Consider the following 20,631-nt stretch of genomic DNA (forward strand, 5'->3'; position numbering starts at 1 on the left):
ACAGCCGCTACTGAGGGCGGAAGCATTTTGTTGTGTGCGTGCGTGAGAGCACTGAAAGGGATTCCAAACCTTTTCACGAGTGAAACTCAGGCCCCAGCAAAAGGCAGAACAACACTCCCCATGTGTTTGACTAAGCTAGCACAGCGGCCCTACTTTTGCATTGAAGTCTAATCAGTAGGGTTCTACTCGAACAAACAACAGTGTCCAGAAACAGGGTTTTAGCTTCCAATGACCTCTCTGTGGGAGGAAGAAGTTTCGGGTTTAGTTTGGGTGAGAGCCACAGGACTGGTTCCACTTCGGAAAATCGGGGTAGAGACAGGTCGGTACCGAAGGCAGCTCACAAATCACATCATGGTTATGGGGCTAGTAGCATTGCCCCGGGTTGTGCGTGGAGGCTGAAAGCCAGCCACCTAACTCGAAGGAAAAACTCGGTAGAGGATCTGTGCTTCATTGAAAACAGCCCCTCCTGAGGGTGGAAGCATTTTGTTGTGCGCATGCCTGAGAGCACTGCAAGGGAGTCCAAAGCTCTTTACGCGTGAGACTCAGGCCCCATCAAAGGCAAGACAAGACTCCCGGTGTGTTTCATTTAGCTAGCACAGCGGCCCTACTTTTGCATGGAAGTCTAATCGCTAGCATTCTAACTCGAAGAACCAACAGGGTACAGAAACAGTGTTTTAGCTTCCGACGACCTCTCTGTGGGAGGAAGCAGTTTAGGGTGTAGTGTGGGTGAGAGTCACGGGACTGGTGCCATTTCGTAAAATCGGGGTAGAGACAGGCCCGTACAAATGGCAGCTCACAAATCAAATCATGGTTATGGGGCTAGTAGCGTTGCCCCCGCGGAGTGCGCAGGCTGATATTCAGCCACCCATCTCGAAGGAAAACCTCGGTAGAGAACCTGTGCTTCATTGAAAACAGCCGCTCCTGAGGGTGGAATCCTTTAGTTGTGTGCGTGGGTGCGAGCACTGCAAGGGAGTACGAAGCTTTTTACGAGCGCGACTCAGGCCCCAGCCAAAGGCAGGACAAGACTCCCCATGTGTTTGTTTTAGCTAGCACCGCGGCCCTACTTTTGCATGGAAATCTAATCGCAAGCGTTCCAACTGGAAGAAAGAACAGTGTACAGAAACAGTGTTTTAGCTTCCGAAGACCTCCCTGTGCGTGGAAGCCGTTTAGGGTGTAGTGTGGATGAGAGTCACGGGACTTGTTCCATTTTGTAAAATCGGGGTAGAGACAGGCCCGTACAAATGGCAGCTCACCAATCAAATCATGGTTATGGGGCTAGTAGCATTGCCCAGGGGGTGCGTGCAGCCTGAAAGCCAGCCACCTAACTCGAAGGAAAAACTCGGTACAGAATCCGTGCTTATTGAAAACAGCCGCCCCTGAGGGTGGAAGCATTTTGTTGTGTGCATGCCTGAGAGCACTGCAAGGGAGTCCAAAGCTCATTACGAGTGAGACTCAGGCCCCAGCAAAGGCAAGACAAGACTCCCGGTGTGTTTCATTTAGCTAGCACAGCGGCCCTACTTTTGCATAGAAGTCGAATCGCTAGAATTCTAACTCGAAGAAACAAGAGTGTACAGAAACACTGTTTTATCTTCCGACGACCTCTCTGTGGGAGGAAGCCGTTTAGGGTGTACTGTGGGTGAGAGCCTGGGGATGAGTTCCATTTCGTAAAATCGGGGTAGAGACAGGCCGGTACAGAAGGCAGCTCACAAATCACATCATGGTTATGGGGCTAGTAGCGGTGCCCCAGGGGAGCGTGCAGGCTGAAATTCAGCCACCTACCTCGAAGGAAAAACTCGCTAGAGAATCCGTGCTTCAGCAAAAAGAGCCGCTCCGGAGGGTGGAAGCATTTTGTTGTGTGCGTGCGTGAGAGCACTGCCAGGGAGTCTAAAGCTCTTACGAATGAGACTCAGGCCCCACCAAAAGGCAGGACAAGACTCCCGGTGTGTTTGACCTAGCATGCACTGCGGCCCTACTTTTGCATTGAAGTCTAATCGGTAGGGTTCTAACTCGAACAAACAACCGTGTACAGAAACAGGGTTTTAGCTTCCGACGACCTCTCTGTGGGAGGAAGCCGTTTAGGGTGTACTGTGTGTGAGAGCCTGGGGATGGGTTCCATTTCGTAAAATCGGGGTAGAGACAGGCCGGAACAGAAGGCAGCTCACAAATCACATCATGTTTATGGGGCTAGGAGCGTGGCCACGGGGGAGCGTGCAGGCTGAAAGTCAGCCACCTAACACGAAGGAAACCTCGGTAGAGAATCCGTGCTTCAGCGACAACAGCCGCTACTGAGGGCGGAAGCATTTTGTTGTGTGCGTGCGTGAGAGCACTGAAAGGGATTCCAAACCTTTTCACGAGTGAAACTCAGGCCCCAGCAAAAGGCAGAACAACACTCCCCATGTGTTTGACTAAGCTAGCACAGCGGCCCTACTTTTGCATTGAAGTCTAATCAGTAGGGTTCTACTCGAACAAACAACAGTGTCCAGAAACAGGGTTTTAGCTTCCAATGACCTCTCTGTGGGAGGAAGAAGTTTCGGGTTTAGTTTGGGTGAGAGCCACAGGACTGGTTCCACTTCGGAAAATCGGGGTAGAGACAGGTCGGTACCGAAGGCAGCTCACAAATCACATCATGGTTATGGGGCTAGTAGCATTGCCCCGGGTTGTGCGTGGAGGCTGAAAGCCAGCCACCTAACTCGAAGGAAAAACTCGGTAGAGGATCTGTGCTTCATTGAAAACAGCCCCTCCTGAGGGTGGAAGCATTTTGTTGTGCGCATGCCTGAGAGCACTGCAAGGGAGTCCAAAGCTCTTTACGCGTGAGACTCAGGCCCCATCAAAGGCAAGACAAGACTCCCGGTGTGTTTCATTTAGCTAGCACAGCGGCCCTACTTTTGCATGGAAGTCTAATCGCTAGCATTCTAACTCGAAGAACCAACAGGGTACAGAAACAGTGTTTTAGCTTCCGACGACCTCTCTGTGGGAGGAAGCAGTTTAGGGTGTAGTGTGGGTGAGAGTCACGGGACTGGTGCCATTTCGTAAAATCGGGGTAGAGACAGGCCCGTACAAATGGCAGCTCACAAATCAAATCATGGTTATGGGGCTAGTAGCGTTGCCCCCGCGGAGTGCGCAGGCTGATATTCAGCCACCCATCTCGAAGGAAAACCTCGGTAGAGAACCTGTGCTTCATTGAAAACAGCCGCTCCTGAGGGTGGAATCCTTTAGTTGTGTGCGTGGGTGCGAGCACTGCAAGGGAGTACGAAGCTTTTTACGAGCGCGACTCAGGCCCCAGCCAAAGGCAGGACAAGACTCCCCATGTGTTTGTTTTAGCTAGCACCGCGGCCCTACTTTTGCATGGAAATCTAATCGCAAGCGTTCCAACTGGAAGAAAGAACAGTGTACAGAAACAGTGTTTTAGCTTCCGAAGACCTCCCTGTGCGTGGAAGCCGTTTAGGGTGTAGTGTGGATGAGAGTCACGGGACTTGTTCCATTTTGTAAAATCGGGGTAGAGACAGGCCCGTACAAATGGCAGCTCACCAATCAAATCATGGTTATGGGGCTAGTAGCATTGCCCAGGGGGTGCGTGCAGCCTGAAAGCCAGCCACCTAACTCGAAGGAAAAACTCGGTACAGAATCCGTGCTTATTGAAAACAGCCGCCCCTGAGGGTGGAAGCATTTTGTTGTGTGCATGCCTGAGAGCACTGCAAGGGAGTCCAAAGCTCATTACGAGTGAGACTCAGGCCCCAGCAAAGGCAAGACAAGACTCCCGGTGTGTTTCATTTAGCTAGCACAGCGGCCCTACTTTTGCATAGAAGTCGAATCGCTAGAATTCTAACTCGAAGAAACAAGAGTGTACAGAAACACTGTTTTATCTTCCGACGACCTCTCTGTGGGAGGAAGCCGTTTAGGGTGTACTGTGGGTGAGAGCCTGGGGATGAGTTCCATTTCGTAAAATCGGGGTAGAGACAGGCCGGTACAGAAGGCAGCTCACAAATCACATCATGGTTATGGGGCTAGTAGCGGTGCCCCAGGGGAGCGTGCAGGCTGAAATTCAGCCACCTACCTCGAAGGAAAAACTCGCTAGAGAATCCGTGCTTCAGCAAAAAGAGCCGCTCCGGAGGGTGGAAGCATTTTGTTGTGTGCGTGCGTGAGAGCACTGCCAGGGAGTCTAAAGCTCTTACGAATGAGACTCAGGCCCCACCAAAAGGCAGGACAAGACTCCCGGTGTGTTTGACCTAGCATGCACTGCGGCCCTACTTTTGCATTGAAGTCTAATCGGTAGGGTTCTAACTCGAACAAACAACCGTGTACAGAAACAGGGTTTTAGCTTCCGACGACCTCTCTGTGGGAGGAAGCCGTTTAGGGTGTACTGTGTGTGAGAGCCTGGGGATGGGTTCCATTTCGTAAAATCGGGGTAGAGACAGGCCGGAACAGAAGGCAGCTCACAAATCACATCATGTTTATGGGGCTAGGAGCGTGGCCACGGGGGAGCGTGCAGGCTGAAAGTCAGCCACCTAACACGAAGGAAACCTCGGTAGAGAATCCGTGCTTCAGCGACAACAGCCGCTACTGAGGGCGGAAGCATTTTGTTGTGTGCGTGCGTGAGAGCACTGAAAGGGATTCCAAACCTTTTCACGAGTGAAACTCAGGCCCCAGCAAAAGGCAGAACAACACTCCCCATGTGTTTGACTAAGCTAGCACAGCGGCCCTACTTTTGCATTGAAGTCTAATCAGTAGGGTTCTACTCGAACAAACAACAGTGTCCAGAAACAGGGTTTTAGCTTCCAATGACCTCTCTGTGGGAGGAAGAAGTTTCGGGTTTAGTTTGGGTGAGAGCCACAGGACTGGTTCCACTTCGGAAAATCGGGGTAGAGACAGGTCGGTACCGAAGGCAGCTCACAAATCACATCATGGTTATGGGGCTAGTAGCATTGCCCCGGGTTGTGCGTGGAGGCTGAAAGCCAGCCACCTAACTCGAAGGAAAAACTCGGTAGAGGATCTGTGCTTCATTGAAAACAGCCCCTCCTGAGGGTGGAAGCATTTTGTTGTGCGCATGCCTGAGAGCACTGCAAGGGAGTCCAAAGCTCTTTACGCGTGAGACTCAGGCCCCATCAAAGGCAAGACAAGACTCCCGGTGTGTTTCATTTAGCTAGCACAGCGGCCCTACTTTTGCATGGAAGTCTAATCGCTAGCATTCTAACTCGAAGAACCAACAGGGTACAGAAACAGTGTTTTAGCTTCCGACGACCTCTCTGTGGGAGGAAGCAGTTTAGGGTGTAGTGTGGGTGAGAGTCACGGGACTGGTGCCATTTCGTAAAATCGGGGTAGAGACAGGCCCGTACAAATGGCAGCTCACAAATCAAATCATGGTTATGGGGCTAGTAGCGTTGCCCCCGCGGAGTGCGCAGGCTGATATTCAGCCACCCATCTCGAAGGAAAACCTCGGTAGAGAACCTGTGCTTCATTGAAAACAGCCGCTCCTGAGGGTGGAATCCTTTAGTTGTGTGCGTGGGTGCGAGCACTGCAAGGGAGTACGAAGCTTTTTACGAGCGCGACTCAGGCCCCAGCCAAAGGCAGGACAAGACTCCCCATGTGTTTGTTTTAGCTAGCACCGCGGCCCTACTTTTGCATGGAAATCTAATCGCAAGCGTTCCAACTGGAAGAAAGAACAGTGTACAGAAACAGTGTTTTAGCTTCCGAAGACCTCCCTGTGCGTGGAAGCCGTTTAGGGTGTAGTGTGGATGAGAGTCACGGGACTTGTTCCATTTTGTAAAATCGGGGTAGAGACAGGCCCGTACAAATGGCAGCTCACCAATCAAATCATGGTTATGGGGCTAGTAGCATTGCCCAGGGGGTGCGTGCAGCCTGAAAGCCAGCCACCTAACTCGAAGGAAAAACTCGGTACAGAATCCGTGCTTATTGAAAACAGCCGCCCCTGAGGGTGGAAGCATTTTGTTGTGTGCATGCCTGAGAGCACTGCAAGGGAGTCCAAAGCTCATTACGAGTGAGACTCAGGCCCCAGCAAAGGCAAGACAAGACTCCCGGTGTGTTTCATTTAGCTAGCACAGCGGCCCTACTTTTGCATAGAAGTCGAATCGCTAGAATTCTAACTCGAAGAAACAAGAGTGTACAGAAACACTGTTTTATCTTCCGACGACCTCTCTGTGGGAGGAAGCCGTTTAGGGTGTACTGTGGGTGAGAGCCTGGGGATGAGTTCCATTTCGTAAAATCGGGGTAGAGACAGGCCGGTACAGAAGGCAGCTCACAAATCACATCATGGTTATGGGGCTAGTAGCGGTGCCCCAGGGGAGCGTGCAGGCTGAAATTCAGCCACCTACCTCGAAGGAAAAACTCGCTAGAGAATCCGTGCTTCAGCAAAAAGAGCCGCTCCGGAGGGTGGAAGCATTTTGTTGTGTGCGTGCGTGAGAGCACTGCCAGGGAGTCTAAAGCTCTTACGAATGAGACTCAGGCCCCACCAAAAGGCAGGACAAGACTCCCGGTGTGTTTGACCTAGCATGCACTGCGGCCCTACTTTTGCATTGAAGTCTAATCGGTAGGGTTCTAACTCGAACAAACAACCGTGTACAGAAACAGGGTTTTAGCTTCCGACGACCTCTCTGTGGGAGGAAGCCGTTTAGGGTGTACTGTGTGTGAGAGCCTGGGGATGGGTTCCATTTCGTAAAATCGGGGTAGAGACAGGCCGGAACAGAAGGCAGCTCACAAATCACATCATGTTTATGGGGCTAGGAGCGTGGCCACGGGGGAGCGTGCAGGCTGAAAGTCAGCCACCTAACACGAAGGAAACCTCGGTAGAGAATCCGTGCTTCAGCGACAACAGCCGCTACTGAGGGCGGAAGCATTTTGTTGTGTGCGTGCGTGAGAGCACTGAAAGGGATTCCAAACCTTTTCACGAGTGAAACTCAGGCCCCAGCAAAAGGCAGAACAACACTCCCCATGTGTTTGACTAAGCTAGCACAGCGGCCCTACTTTTGCATTGAAGTCTAATCAGTAGGGTTCTACTCGAACAAACAACAGTGTCCAGAAACAGGGTTTTAGCTTCCAATGACCTCTCTGTGGGAGGAAGAAGTTTCGGGTTTAGTTTGGGTGAGAGCCACAGGACTGGTTCCACTTCGGAAAATCGGGGTAGAGACAGGTCGGTACCGAAGGCAGCTCACAAATCACATCATGGTTATGGGGCTAGTAGCATTGCCCCGGGTTGTGCGTGGAGGCTGAAAGCCAGCCACCTAACTCGAAGGAAAAACTCGGTAGAGGATCTGTGCTTCATTGAAAACAGCCCCTCCTGAGGGTGGAAGCATTTTGTTGTGCGCATGCCTGAGAGCACTGCAAGGGAGTCCAAAGCTCTTTACGCGTGAGACTCAGGCCCCATCAAAGGCAAGACAAGACTCCCGGTGTGTTTCATTTAGCTAGCACAGCGGCCCTACTTTTGCATGGAAGTCTAATCGCTAGCATTCTAACTCGAAGAACCAACAGGGTACAGAAACAGTGTTTTAGCTTCCGACGACCTCTCTGTGGGAGGAAGCAGTTTAGGGTGTAGTGTGGGTGAGAGTCACGGGACTGGTGCCATTTCGTAAAATCGGGGTAGAGACAGGCCCGTACAAATGGCAGCTCACAAATCAAATCATGGTTATGGGGCTAGTAGCGTTGCCCCCGCGGAGTGCGCAGGCTGATATTCAGCCACCCATCTCGAAGGAAAACCTCGGTAGAGAACCTGTGCTTCATTGAAAACAGCCGCTCCTGAGGGTGGAATCCTTTAGTTGTGTGCGTGGGTGCGAGCACTGCAAGGGAGTACGAAGCTTTTTACGAGCGCGACTCAGGCCCCAGCCAAAGGCAGGACAAGACTCCCCATGGGTTTGTTTTAGCTAGCACCGCGGCCCTACTTTTGCATGGAAATCTAATCGCAAGCGTTCCAACTGGAAGAAAGAACAGTGTACAGAAACAGTGTTTTAGCTTCCGAAGACCTCCCTGTGCGTGGAAGCCGTTTAGGGTGTAGTGTGGATGAGAGTCACGGGACTTGTTCCATTTTGTAAAATCGGGGTAGAGACAGGCCCGTACAAATGGCAGCTCACCAATCAAATCATGGTTATGGGGCTAGTAGCATTGCCCAGGGGGTGCGTGCAGCCTGAAAGCCAGCCACCTAACTCGAAGGAAAAACTCGGTACAGAATCCGTGCTTATTGAAAACAGCCGCCCCTGAGGGTGGAAGCATTTTGTTGTGTGCATGCCTGAGAGCACTGCAAGGGAGTCCAAAGCTCATTACGAGTGAGACTCAGGCCCCAGCAAAGGCAAGACAAGACTCCCGGTGTGTTTCATTTAGCTAGCACAGCGGCCCTACTTTTGCATAGAAGTCGAATCGCTAGAATTCTAACTCGAAGAAACAAGAGTGTACAGAAACACTGTTTTATCTTCCGACGACCTCTCTGTGGGAGGAAGCCGTTTAGGGTGTACTGTGGGTGAGAGCCTGGGGATGAGTTCCATTTCGTAAAATCGGGGTAGAGACAGGCCGGTACAGAAGGCAGCTCACAAATCACATCATGGTTATGGGGCTAGTAGCGGTGCCCCAGGGGAGCGTGCAGGCTGAAATTCAGCCACCTACCTCGAAGGAAAAACTCGCTAGAGAATCCGTGCTTCAGCAAAAACAGCCGCTCCGGAGGGTGGAAGCATTTTGTTGTGTGCGTGCGTGAGAGCACTGCCAGGGAGTCTAAAGCTCTTACGAATGAGACTCAGGCCCCACCAAAAGGCAGGACAAGACTCCCGGTGTGTTTGACCTAGCATGCACTGCGGCCCTACTTTTGCATTGAAGTCTAATCGGTAGGGTTCTAACTCGAACAAACAACCGTGTACAGAAACAGGGTTTTAGCTTCCGACGACCTCTCTGTGGGAGGAAGCCGTTTAGGGTGTACTGTGTGTGAGAGCCTGGGGATGGGTTCCATTTCGTAAAATCGGGGTAGAGACAGGCCGGAACAGAAGGCAGCTCACAAATCACATCATGTTTATGGGGCTAGGAGCGTGGCCACGGGGGAGCGTGCAGGCTGAAAGTCAGCCACCTAACACGAAGGAAACCTCGGTAGAGAATCCGTGCTTCAGCGACAACAGCCGCTACTGAGGGCGGAAGCATTTTGTTGTGTGCGTGCGTGAGAGCACTGAAAGGGATTCCAAACCTTTTCACGAGTGAAACTCAGGCCCCAGCAAAAGGCAGAACAACACTCCCCATGTGTTTGACTAAGCTAGCACAGCGGCCCTACTTTTGCATTGAAGTCTAATCAGTAGGGTTCTACTCGAACAAACAACAGTGTCCAGAAACAGGGTTTTAGCTTCCAATGACCTCTCTGTGGGAGGAAGAAGTTTCGGGTTTAGTTTGGGTGAGAGCCACAGGACTGGTTCCACTTCGGAAAATCGGGGTAGAGACAGGTCGGTACCGAAGGCAGCTCACAAATCACATCATGGTTATGGGGCTAGTAGCATTGCCCCGGGTTGTGCGTGGAGGCTGAAAGCCAGCCACCTAACTCGAAGGAAAAACTCGGTAGAGGATCTGTGCTTCATTGAAAACAGCCCCTCCTGAGGGTGGAAGCATTTTGTTGTGCGCATGCCTGAGAGCACTGCAAGGGAGTCCAAAGCTCTTTACGCGTGAGACTCAGGCCCCATCAAAGGCAAGACAAGACTCCCGGTGTGTTTCATTTAGCTAGCACAGCGGCCCTACTTTTGCATGGAAGTCTAATCGCTAGCATTCTAACTCGAAGAACCAACAGGGTACAGAAACAGTGTTTTAGCTTCCGACGACCTCTCTGTGGGAGGAAGCAGTTTAGGGTGTAGTGTGGGTGAGAGTCACGGGACTGGTGCCATTTCGTAAAATCGGGGTAGAGACAGGCCCGTACAAATGGCAGCTCACAAATCAAATCATGGTTATGGGGCTAGTAGCGTTGCCCCCGCGGAGTGCGCAGGCTGATATTCAGCCACCCATCTCGAAGGAAAAACTCGGTAGAGAACCTGTGCTTCATTGAAAACAGCCGCTCCTGAGGGTGGAATCCTTTAGTTGTGTGCGTGGGTGCGAGCACTGCAAGGGAGTACGAAGCTTTTTACGAGCGCGACTCAGGCCCCAGCCAAAGGCAGGACAAGACTCCCCATGTGTTTGTTTTAGCTAGCACCGCGGCCCTACTTTTGCATGGAAATCTAATCGCAAGCGTTCCAACTGGAAGAAAGAACAGTGTACAGAAACAGTGTTTTAGCTTCCGAAGACCTCCCTGTGCGTGGAAGCCGTTTAGGGTGTAGTGTGGATGAGAGTCACGGGACTTGTTCCATTTTGTAAAATCGGGGTAGAGACAGGCCCGTACAAATGGCAGCTCACCAATCAAATCATGGTTATGGGGCTAGTAGCATTGCCCAGGGGGTGCGTGCAGCCTGAAAGCCAGCCACCTAACTCGAAGGAAAAACTCGGTACAGAATCCGTGCTTATTGAAAACAGCCGCCCCTGAGGGTGGAAGCATTTTGTTGTGTGCATGCCTGAGAGCACTGCAAGGGAGTCCAAAGCTCATTACGAGTGAGACTCAGGCCCCAGCAAAGGCAAGACAAGACTCCCGGTGTGTTTCATTTAGCTAGCACAGCGGCCCTACTTTTGCATAGAAGTCGAATCGCTAGAATTCTAACTCGAAGAAACAAGAGTGTACAGAAACACTGTTTTATCTTCCGACGACCTCTCTGTGGGAGGAAGCCGTTTAGGGTGTACTGTGGGTGAGAGCCTGGGGATGAGTTCCATTTCGTAAAATCGGGGTAGAGACAGGCCGGTACAGAAGGCAGCTCACAAATCACATCATGGTTATGGGGCTAGTAGCGGTGCCCCAGGGGAGCGTGCAGGCTGAAATTCAGCCACCTACCTCGAAGGAAAAACTCGCTAGAGAATCCGTGCTTCAGCAAAAAGAGCCGCTCCGGAGGGTGGAAGCATTTTGTTGTGTGCGTGCGTGAGAGCACTGCCAGGGAGTCTAAAGCTCTTACGAATGAGACTCAGGCCCCACCAAAAGGCAGGACAAGACTCCCGGTGTGTTTGACCTAGCATGCACTGCGGCCCTACTTTTGCATTGAAGTCTAATCGGTAGGGTTCTAACTCGAACAAACAACAGTGTACAGAAACAGGGTTTTAGCTTCCGACGACCTCTCTGTGGGAGGAAGCCGTTTAGGGTGTACTGTGTGTGAGAGCCTGGGGATGGGTTCCATTTCGTAAAATCGGGGTAGAGACAGGCCGGAACAGAAGGCAGCTCACAAATCACATCATGTTTATGGGGCTAGGAGCGTGGCCACGGGGGAGCGTGCAGGCTGAAAGTCAGCCACCTAACACGAAGGAAACCTCGGTAGAGAATCCGTGCTTCAGCGACAACAGCCGCTACTGAGGGCGGAAGCATTTTGTTGTGTGCGTGCGTGAGAGCACTGAAAGGGATTCCAAACCTTTTCACGAGTGAAACTCAGGCCCCAGCAAAAGGCAGAACAACACTCCCCATGTGTTTGACTAAGCTAGCACAGCGGCCCTACTTTTGCATTGAAGTCTAATCAGTAGGGTTCTACTCGAACAAACAACAGTGTCCAGAAACAGGGTTTTAGCTTCCAATGACCTCTCTGTGGGAGGAAGAAGTTTCGGGTTTAGTTTGGGTGAGAGCCACAGGACTGGTTCCACTTCGGAAAATCGGGGTAGAGACAGGTCGGTACCGAAGGCAGCTCACAAATCACATCATGGTTATGGGGCTAGTAGCATTGCCCCGGGTTGTGCGTGGAGGCTGAAAGCCAGCCACCTAACTCGAAGGAAAAACTCGGTAGAGGATCTGTGCTTCATTGAAAACAGCCCCTCCTGAGGGTGGAAGCATTTTGTTGTGCGCATGCCTGAGAGCACTGCAAGGGAGTCCAAAGCTCTTTACGCGTGAGACTCAGGCCCCATCAAAGGCAAGACAAGACTCCCGGTGTGTTTCATTTAGCTAGCACAGCGGCCCTACTTTTGCATGGAAGTCTAATCGCTAGCATTCTAACTCGAAGAACCAACAGGGTACAGAAACAGTGTTTTAGCTTCCGACGACCTCTCTGTGGGAGGAAGCAGTTTAGGGTGTAGTGTGGGTGAGAGTCACGGGACTGGTGCCATTTCGTAAAATCGGGGTAGAGACAGGCCCGTACAAATGGCAGCTCACAAATCAAATCATGGTTATGGGGCTAGTAGCGTTGCCCCCGCGGAGTGCGCAGGCTGATATTCAGCCACCCATCTCGAAGGAAAACCTCGGTAGAGAACCTGTGCTTCATTGAAAACAGCCGCTCCTGAGGGTGGAATCCTTTAGTTGTGTGCGTGGGTGCGAGCACTGCAAGGGAGTACGAAGCTTTTTACGAGCGCGACTCAGGCCCCAGCCAAAGGCAGGACAAGACTCCCCATGGGTTTGTTTTAGCTAGCACCGCGGCCCTACTTTTGCATGGAAATCTAATCGCAAGCGTTCCAACTGGAAGAAAGAACAGTGTACAGAAACAGTGTTTTAGCTTCCGAAGACCTCCCTGTGCGTGGAAGCCGTTTAGGGTGTAGTGTGGATGAGAGTCACGGGACTTGTTCCATTTTGTAAAATCGGGGTAGAGACAGGCCCGTACAAATGGCAGCTCACCAATCAAATCATGGTTATGGGGCTAGTAGCATTGCCCAGGGGGTGCGTGCAGCCTGAAAGCCAGCCACCTAACTCGAAGGAAAAACTCGGTACAGAATCCGTGCTTATTGAAAACAGCCGCCCCTGAGGGTGGAAGCATTTTGTTGTGTGCATGCCTGAGAGCACTGCAAGGGAGTCCAAAGCTCATTACGAGTGAGACTCAGGCCCCAGCAAAGGCAAGACAAGACTCCCGGTGTGTTTCATTTAGCTAGCACAGCGGCCCTACTTTTGCATAGAAGTCGAATCGCTAGAATTCTAACTCGAAGAAACAAGAGTGTACAGAAACACTGTTTTATCTTCCGACGACCTCTCTGTGGGAGGAAGCCGTTTAGGGTGTACTGTGGGTGAGAGCCTGGGGATGAGTTCCATTTCGTAAAATCGGGGTAGAGACAGGCCGGTACAGAAGGCAGCTCACAAATCACATCATGGTTATGGGGCTAGTAGCGGTGCCCCAGGGGAGCGTGCAGGCTGAAATTCAGCCACCTACCTCGAAGGAAAAACTCGCTAGAGAATCCGTGCTTCAGCAAAAAGAGCCGCTCCGGAGGGTGGAAGCATTTTGTTGTGTGCGTGCGTGAGAGCACTGCCAGGGAGTCTAAAGCTCTTACGAATGAGACTCAGGCCCCACCAAAAGGCAGGACAAGACTCCCGGTGTGTTTGACCTAGCATGCACTGCGGCCCTACTTTTGCATTGAAGTCTAATCGGTAGGGTTCTAACTCGAACAAACAACCGTGTACAGAAACAGGGTTTTAGCTTCCGACGACCTCTCTGTGGGAGGAAGCCGTTTAGGGTGTACTGTGTGTGAGAGCCTGGGGATGGGTTCCATTTCGTAAAATCGGGGTAGAGACAGGCCGGAACAGAAGGCAGCTCACAAATCACATCATGTTTATGGGGCTAGGAGCGTGGCCACGGGGGAGCGTGCAGGCTGAAAGTCAGCCACCTAACACGAAGGAAACCTCGGTAGAGAATCCGTGCTTCAGCGACAACAGCCGCTACTGAGGGCGGAAGCATTTTGTTGTGTGCGTGCGTGAGAGCACTGAAAGGGATTCCAAACCTTTTCACGAGTGAAACTCAGGCCCCAGCAAAAGGCAGAACAACACTCCCCATGTGTTTGACTAAGCTAGCACAGCGGCCCTACTTTTGCATAGAAGTCGAATCGCTAGAATTCTAACTCGAAGAAACAAGAGTGTACAGAAACACTGTTTTATCTTCCGACGACCTCTCTGTGGGAGGAAGCCGTTTAGGGTGTACTGTGGGTGAGAGCCTGGGGATGAGTTCCATTTCGTAAAATCGGGGTAGAGACAGGCCGGTACAGAAGGCAGCTCACAAATCACATCATGGTTATGGGGCTAGTAGCGGTGCCCCAGGGGAGCGTGCAGGCTGAAATTCAGCCACCTACCTCGAAGGAAAAACTCGCTAGAGAATCCGTGCTTCAGCAAAAAGAGCCGCTCCGGAGGGTGGAAGCATTTTGTTGTGTGCGTGCGTGAGAGCACTGCCAGGGAGTCTAAAGCTCTTACGAATGAGACTCAGGCCCCACCAAAAGGCAGGACAAGACTCCCGGTGTGTTTGACCTAGCATGCACTGCGGCCCTACTTTTGCATTGAAGTCTAATCGGTAGGGTTCTAACTCGAACAAACAACCGTGTACAGAAACAGGGTTTTAGCTTCCGACGACCTCTCTGTGGGAGGAAGCCGTTTAGGGTGTACTGTGTGTGAGAGCCTGGGGATGGGTTCCATTTCGTAAAATCGGGGTAGAGACAGGCCGGAACAGAAGGCAGCTCACAAATCACATCATGTTTATGGGGCTAGGAGCGTGGCCACGGGGGAGCGTGCAGGCTGAAAGTCAGCCACCTAACACGAAGGAAACCTCGGTAGAGAATCCGTGCTTCAGCGACAACAGCCGCTACTGAGGGCGGAAGCATTTTGTTGTGTGCGTGCGTGAGAGCACTGAAAGGGATTCCAAACCTTTTCACGAGTGAAACTCAGGCCCCAGCAAAAGGCAGAACAACACTCCCCATGTGTTTGACTAAGCTAGCACAGCGGCCCTACTTTTGCATAGAAGTCGAATCGCTAGAATTCTAACTCGAAGAAACAAGAGTGTACAGAAACACTGTTTTATCTTCCGACGACCTCTCTGTGGGAGGAAGCCGTTTAGGGTGTACTGTGGGTGAGAGCCTGGGGATGAGTTCCATTTCGTAAAATCGGGGTAGAGACAGGCCGGTACAGAAGGCAGCTCACAAATCACATCATGGTTATGGGGCTAGTAGCGGTGCCCCAGGGGAGCGTGCAGGCTGAAATTCAGCCACCTACCTCGAAGGAAAAACTCGCTAGAGAATCCGTGCTTCAGCAAAAAGAGCCGCTCCGGAGGGTGGAAGCATTTTGTTGTGTGCGTGCGTGAGAGCACTGCCAGGGAGTCTAAAGCTCTTACGAATGAGACTCAGGCCCCACCAAAAGGCAGGACAAGACTCCCGGTGTGTTTGACCTAGCATGCACTGCGGCCCTACTTTTGCATTGAAGTCTAATCGGTAGGGTTCTAACTCGAACAAACAACCGTGTACAGAAACAGGGTTTTAGCTTCCGACGACCTCTCTGTGGGAGGAAGCCATTTAGGGTGTACTGTGTGTGAGAGCCTGGGGATGGGTTCCATTTCGTAAAATCGGGGTAGAGACAGGCCGGAACAGAAGGCAGCTCACAAATCACATCATGTTTATGGGGCTAGGAGCGTGGCCACGGGGGAGCGTGCAGGCTGAAAGTCAGCCACCTAACACGAAGGAAACCTCGGTAGAGAATCCGTGCTTCAGCGACAACAGCCGCTACTGAGGGCGGAAGCATTTTGTTGTGTGCGTGCGTGAGAGCACTGAAAGGGATTCCAAACCTTTTCACGAGTGAAACTCAGGCCCCAGCAAAAGGCAGAACAACACTCCCCATGTGTTTGACTAAGCTAGCACAGCGGCCCTACTTTTGCATTGAAGTCTAATCAGTAGGGTTCTACTCGAACAAACAACAGTGTCCAGAAACAGGGTTTTAGCTTCCAATGACCTCTCTGTGGGAGGAAGAAGTTTCGGGTTTAGTTTGGGTGAGAGCCACAGGACTGGTTCCACTTCGGAAAATCGGGGTAGAGACAGGTCGGTACCGAAGGCAGCTCACAAATCACATCATGGTTATGGGGCTAGTAGCATTGCCCCGGGTTGTGCGTGGAGGCTGAAAGCCAGCCACCTAACTCGAAGGAAAAACTCGGTAGAGGATCTGTGCTTCATTGAAAACAGCCCCTCCTGAGGGTGGAAGCATTTTGTTGTGCGCATGCCTGAGAGCACTGCAAGGGAGTCCAAAGCTCTTTACGCGTGAGACTCAGGCCCCATCAAAGGCAAGACAAGACTCCCGGTGTGTTTCATTTAGCTAGCACAGCGGCCCTACTTTTGCATGGAAGTCTAATCGCTAGCATTCTAACTCGAAGAACCAACAGGGTACAGAAACAGTGTTTTAGCTTCCGACGACCTCTCTGTGGGAGGAAGCAGTTTAGGGTGTAGTGTGGGTGAGAGTCACGGGACTGGTGCCATTTCGTAAAATCGGGGTAGAGACAGGCCCGTACAAATGGCAGCTCACAAATCAAATCATGGTTATGGGGCTAGTAGCGTTGCCCCCGCGGAGTGCGCAGGCTGATATTCAGCCACCCATCTCGAAGGAAAAACTCGGTAGAGAACCTGTGCTTCATTGAAAACAGCCGCTCCTGAGGGTGGAATCCTTTAGTTGTGTGCGTGGGTGCGAGCACTGCAAGGGAGTACGAAGCTTTTTACGAGCGCGACTCAGGCCCCAGCCAAAGGCAGGACAAGACTCCCCATGTGTTTGTTTTAGCTAGCACCGCGGCCCTACTTTTGCATGGAAATCTAATCGCAAGCGTTCCAACTGGAAGAAAGAACAGTGTACAGAAACAGTGTTTTAGCTTCCGAAGACCTCCCTGTGCGTGGAAACCGTTTAGGGTGTAGTGTGGATGAGAGTCACGGGACTTGTTCCATTTTGTAAAATCGGGGTAGAGACAGGCCCGTACAAATGGCAGCTCACCAATCAAATCATGGTTATGGGGCTAGTAGCATTGCCCAGGGGGTGCGTGCAGCCTGAAAGCCAGCCACCTAACTCGAAGGAAAAACTCGGTACAGAATCCGTGCTTATTGAAAACAGCCGCCCCTGAGGGTGGAAGCATTTTGTTGTGTGCATGCCTGAGAGCACTGCAAGGGAGTCCAAAGCTCATTACGAGTGAGACTCAGGCCCCAGCAAAGGCAAGACAAGACTCCCGGTGTGTTTCATTTAGCTAGCACAGCGGCCCTACTTTTGCATAGAAGTCGAATCGCTAGAATTCTAACTCGAAGAAACAAGAGTGTACAGAAACACTGTTTTATCTTCCGACGACCTCTCTGTGGGAGGAAGCCGTTTAGCGTGTACTGTGGGTGAGAGCCTGGGGATGAGTTCCATTTCGTAAAATCGGGGTAGAGACAGGCCGGTACAGAAGGCAGCTCACAAATCACATCATGGTTATGGGGCTAGTAGCGGTGCCCCAGGGAAGCGTGCAGGCTGAAATTCAGCCACCTACCTCGAAGGAAAAACTCGCTAGAGAATCCGTGCTTCAGCAAAAAGAGCCGCTCCGGAGGGTGGAAGCATTTTGTTGTGTGCGTGCGTGAGAGCACTGCCAGGGAGTTTAAAGCTCTTACGAATGAGACTCAGGCCCCACCAAAAGGCAGGACAAGACTCCCGGTGTGTTTGACCTAGCATGCACTGCGGCCCTACTTTTGCATTGAAGTCTAATCGGTAGGGTTCTAACTCGAACAAACAACCGTGTACAGAAACAGGGTTTTAGCTTCCGACGACCTCTCTGTGGGAGGAAGCCGTTTAGGGTGTACTGTGTGTGAGAGCCTGGGGATGGGTTCCATTTCGTAAAATCGGGGTAGAGACAGGCCGGAACAGAAGGCAGCTCACAAATCACATCATGTTTATGGGGCTAGGAGCGTGGCCACGGGGGAGCGTGCAGGCTGAAAGTCAGCCACCTAACACGAAGGAAACCTCGGTAGAGAATCCGTGCTTCAGCGACAACAGCCGCTACTGAGGGCGGAAGCATTTTGTTGTGTGCGTGCGTGAGAGCACTGAAAGGGATTCCAAACCTTTTCACGAGTGAAACTCAGGCCCCAGCAAAAGGCAGAACAACACTCCCCATGTGTTTGACTAAGCTAGCACAGCGGCCCTACTTTTGCATAGAAGTCGAATCGCTAGAATTCTAACTCGAAGAAACAAGAGTGTACAGAAACACTGTTTTATCTTCCGACGACCTCTCTGTGGGAGGAAGCCGTTTAGGGTGTACTGTGGGTGAGAGCCTGGGGATGAGTTCCATTTCGTAAAATCGGGGTAGAGACAGGCCGGTACAGAAGGCAGCTCACAAATCACATCATGGTTATGGGGCTAGTAGCGGTGCCCCAGGGGAGCGTGCAGGCTGAAATTCAGCCACCTACCTCGAAGGAAAAACTCGCTAGAGAATCCGTGCTTCAGCAAAAAGAGCCGCTCCGGAGGGTGGAAGCATTTTGTTGTGTGCGTGCGTGAGAGCACTGCCAGGGAGTCTAAAGCTCTTACGAATGAGACTCAGGCCCCACCAAAAGGCAGGACAAGACTCCCGGTGTGTTTGACCTAGCATGCACTGCGGCCCTACTTTTGCATTGAAGTCTAATCGGTAGGGTTCTAACTCGAACAAACAACCGTGTACAGAAACAGGGTTTTAGCTTCCGACGACCTCTCTGTGGGAGGAAGCCGTTTAGGGTGTACTGTGTGTGAGAGCCTGGGGATGGGTTCCATTTCGTAAAATCGGGGTAGAGACAGGCCGGAACAGAAGGCAGCTCACAAATCACATCATGTTTATGGGGCTAGGAGCGTGGCCACGGGGGAGCGTGCAGGCTGAAAGTCAGCCACCTAACACGAAGGAAACCTCGGTAGAGAATCCGTGCTTCAGCGACAACAGCCGCTACTGAGGGCGGAAGCATTTTGTTGTGTGCGTGCGTGAGAGCACTGAAAGGGATTCCAAACCTTTTCACGAGTGAAACTCAGGCCCCAGCAAAAGGCAGAACAACACTCCCCATGTGTTTGACTAAGCTAGCACAGCGGCCCTACTTTTGCATTGAAGTCTAATCAGTAGGGTTCTACTCGAACAAACAACAGTGTCCAGAAACAGGGTTTTAGCTTCCAATGACCTCTCTGTGGGAGGAAGAAGTTTCGGGTTTAGTTTGGGTGAGAGCCACAGGACTGGTTCCACTTCGGAAAATCGGGGTAGAGACAGGTCGGTACCGAAGGCAGCTCACAAATCACATCATGGTTATGGGGCTAGTAGCATTGCCCCGGGTTGTGCGTGGAGGCTGAAAGCCAGCCACCTAACTCGAAGGAAAAACTCGGTAGAGGATCTGTGCTTCATTGAAAACAGCCCCTCCTGAGGGTGGAAGCATTTTGTTGTGCGCATGCCTGAGAGCACTGCAAGGGAGTCCAAAGCTCTTTACGCGTGAGACTCAGGCCCCATCAAAGGCAAGACAAGACTCCCGGTGTGTTTCATTTAGCTAGCACAGCGGCCCTACTTTTGCATGGAAGTCTAATCGCTAGCATTCTAACTCGAAGAACCAACAGGGTACAGAAACAGTGTTTTAGCTTCCGACGACCTCTCTGTGGGAGGAAGCAGTTTAGGGTGTAGTGTGGGTGAGAGTCACGGGACTGGTGCCATTTCGTAAAATCGGGGTAGAGACAGGCCCGTACAAATGGCAGCTCACAAATCAAATCATGGTTATGGGGCTAGTAGCGTTGCCCCCGCGGAGTGCGCAGGCTGATATTCAGCCACCCATCTCGAAGGAAAACCTCGGTAGAGAACCTGTGCTTCATTGAAAACAGCCGCTCCTGAGGGTGGAATCCTTTAGTTGTGTGCGTGGGTGCGAGCACTGCAAGGGAGTACGAAGCTTTTTACGAGCGCGACTCAGGCCCCAGCCAAAGGCAGGACAAGACTCCCCATGTGTTTGTTTTAGCTAGCACTGCGGCCCTACTTTTGCATGGAAATCTAATCGCAAGCGTTCCAACTGGAAGAAAGAACAGTGTACAGAAACAGTGTTTTAGCTTCCGAAGACCTCCCTGTGCGTGGAAGCCGTTTAGGGTGTAGTGTGGATGAGAGTCACGGGACTTGTTCCATTTTGTAAAATCGGGGTAGAGACAGGCCCGTACAAATGGCAGCTCACCAATCAAATCATGGTTATGGGGCTAGTAGCATTGCCCAGGGGGTGCGTGCAGCCTGAAAGCCAGCCACCTAACTCGAAGGAAAAACTCGGTACAGAATCCGTGCTTATTGAAAACAGCCGCCCCTGAGGGTGGAAGCATTTTGTTGTGTGCATGCCTGAGAGCACTGCAAGGGAGTCCAAAGCTCATTACGAGTGAGACTCAGGCCCCAGCAAAGGCAAGACAAGACTCCCGGTGTGTTTCATTTAGCTAGCACAGCGGCCCTACTTTTGCATAGAAGTCGAATCGCTAGAATTCTAACTCGAAGAAACAAGAGTGTACAGAAACACTGTTTTATCTTCCGACGACCTCTCTGTGGGAGGAAGCCGTTTAGGGTGTACTGTGGGTGAGAGCCTGGGGATGAGTTCCATTTCGTAAAATCGGGGTAGAGACAGGCCGGTACAGAAGGCAGCTCACAAATCACATCATGGTTATGGGGCTAGTAGCGGTGCCCCAGGGGAGCGTGCAGGCTGAAATTCAGCCACCTACCTCGAAGGAAAAACTCGCTAGAGAATCCGTGCTTCAGCAAAAACAGCCGCTCCGGAGGGTGGAAGCATTTTGTTGTGTGCGTGCGTGAGAGCACTGCCAGGGAGTCTAAAGCTCTTACGAATGAGACTCAGGCCCCACCAAAAGGCAGGACAAGACTCCCGGTGTGTTTGACCTAGCATGCACTGCGGCCCTACTTT

The sequence above is a fragment of the Halichoerus grypus genome, chromosome X (assembly GCF_964656455.1).
Source record: "Halichoerus grypus chromosome X, mHalGry1.hap1.1, whole genome shotgun sequence".
Lineage (NCBI taxonomy): Eukaryota > Metazoa > Chordata > Mammalia > Carnivora > Phocidae > Halichoerus > Halichoerus grypus.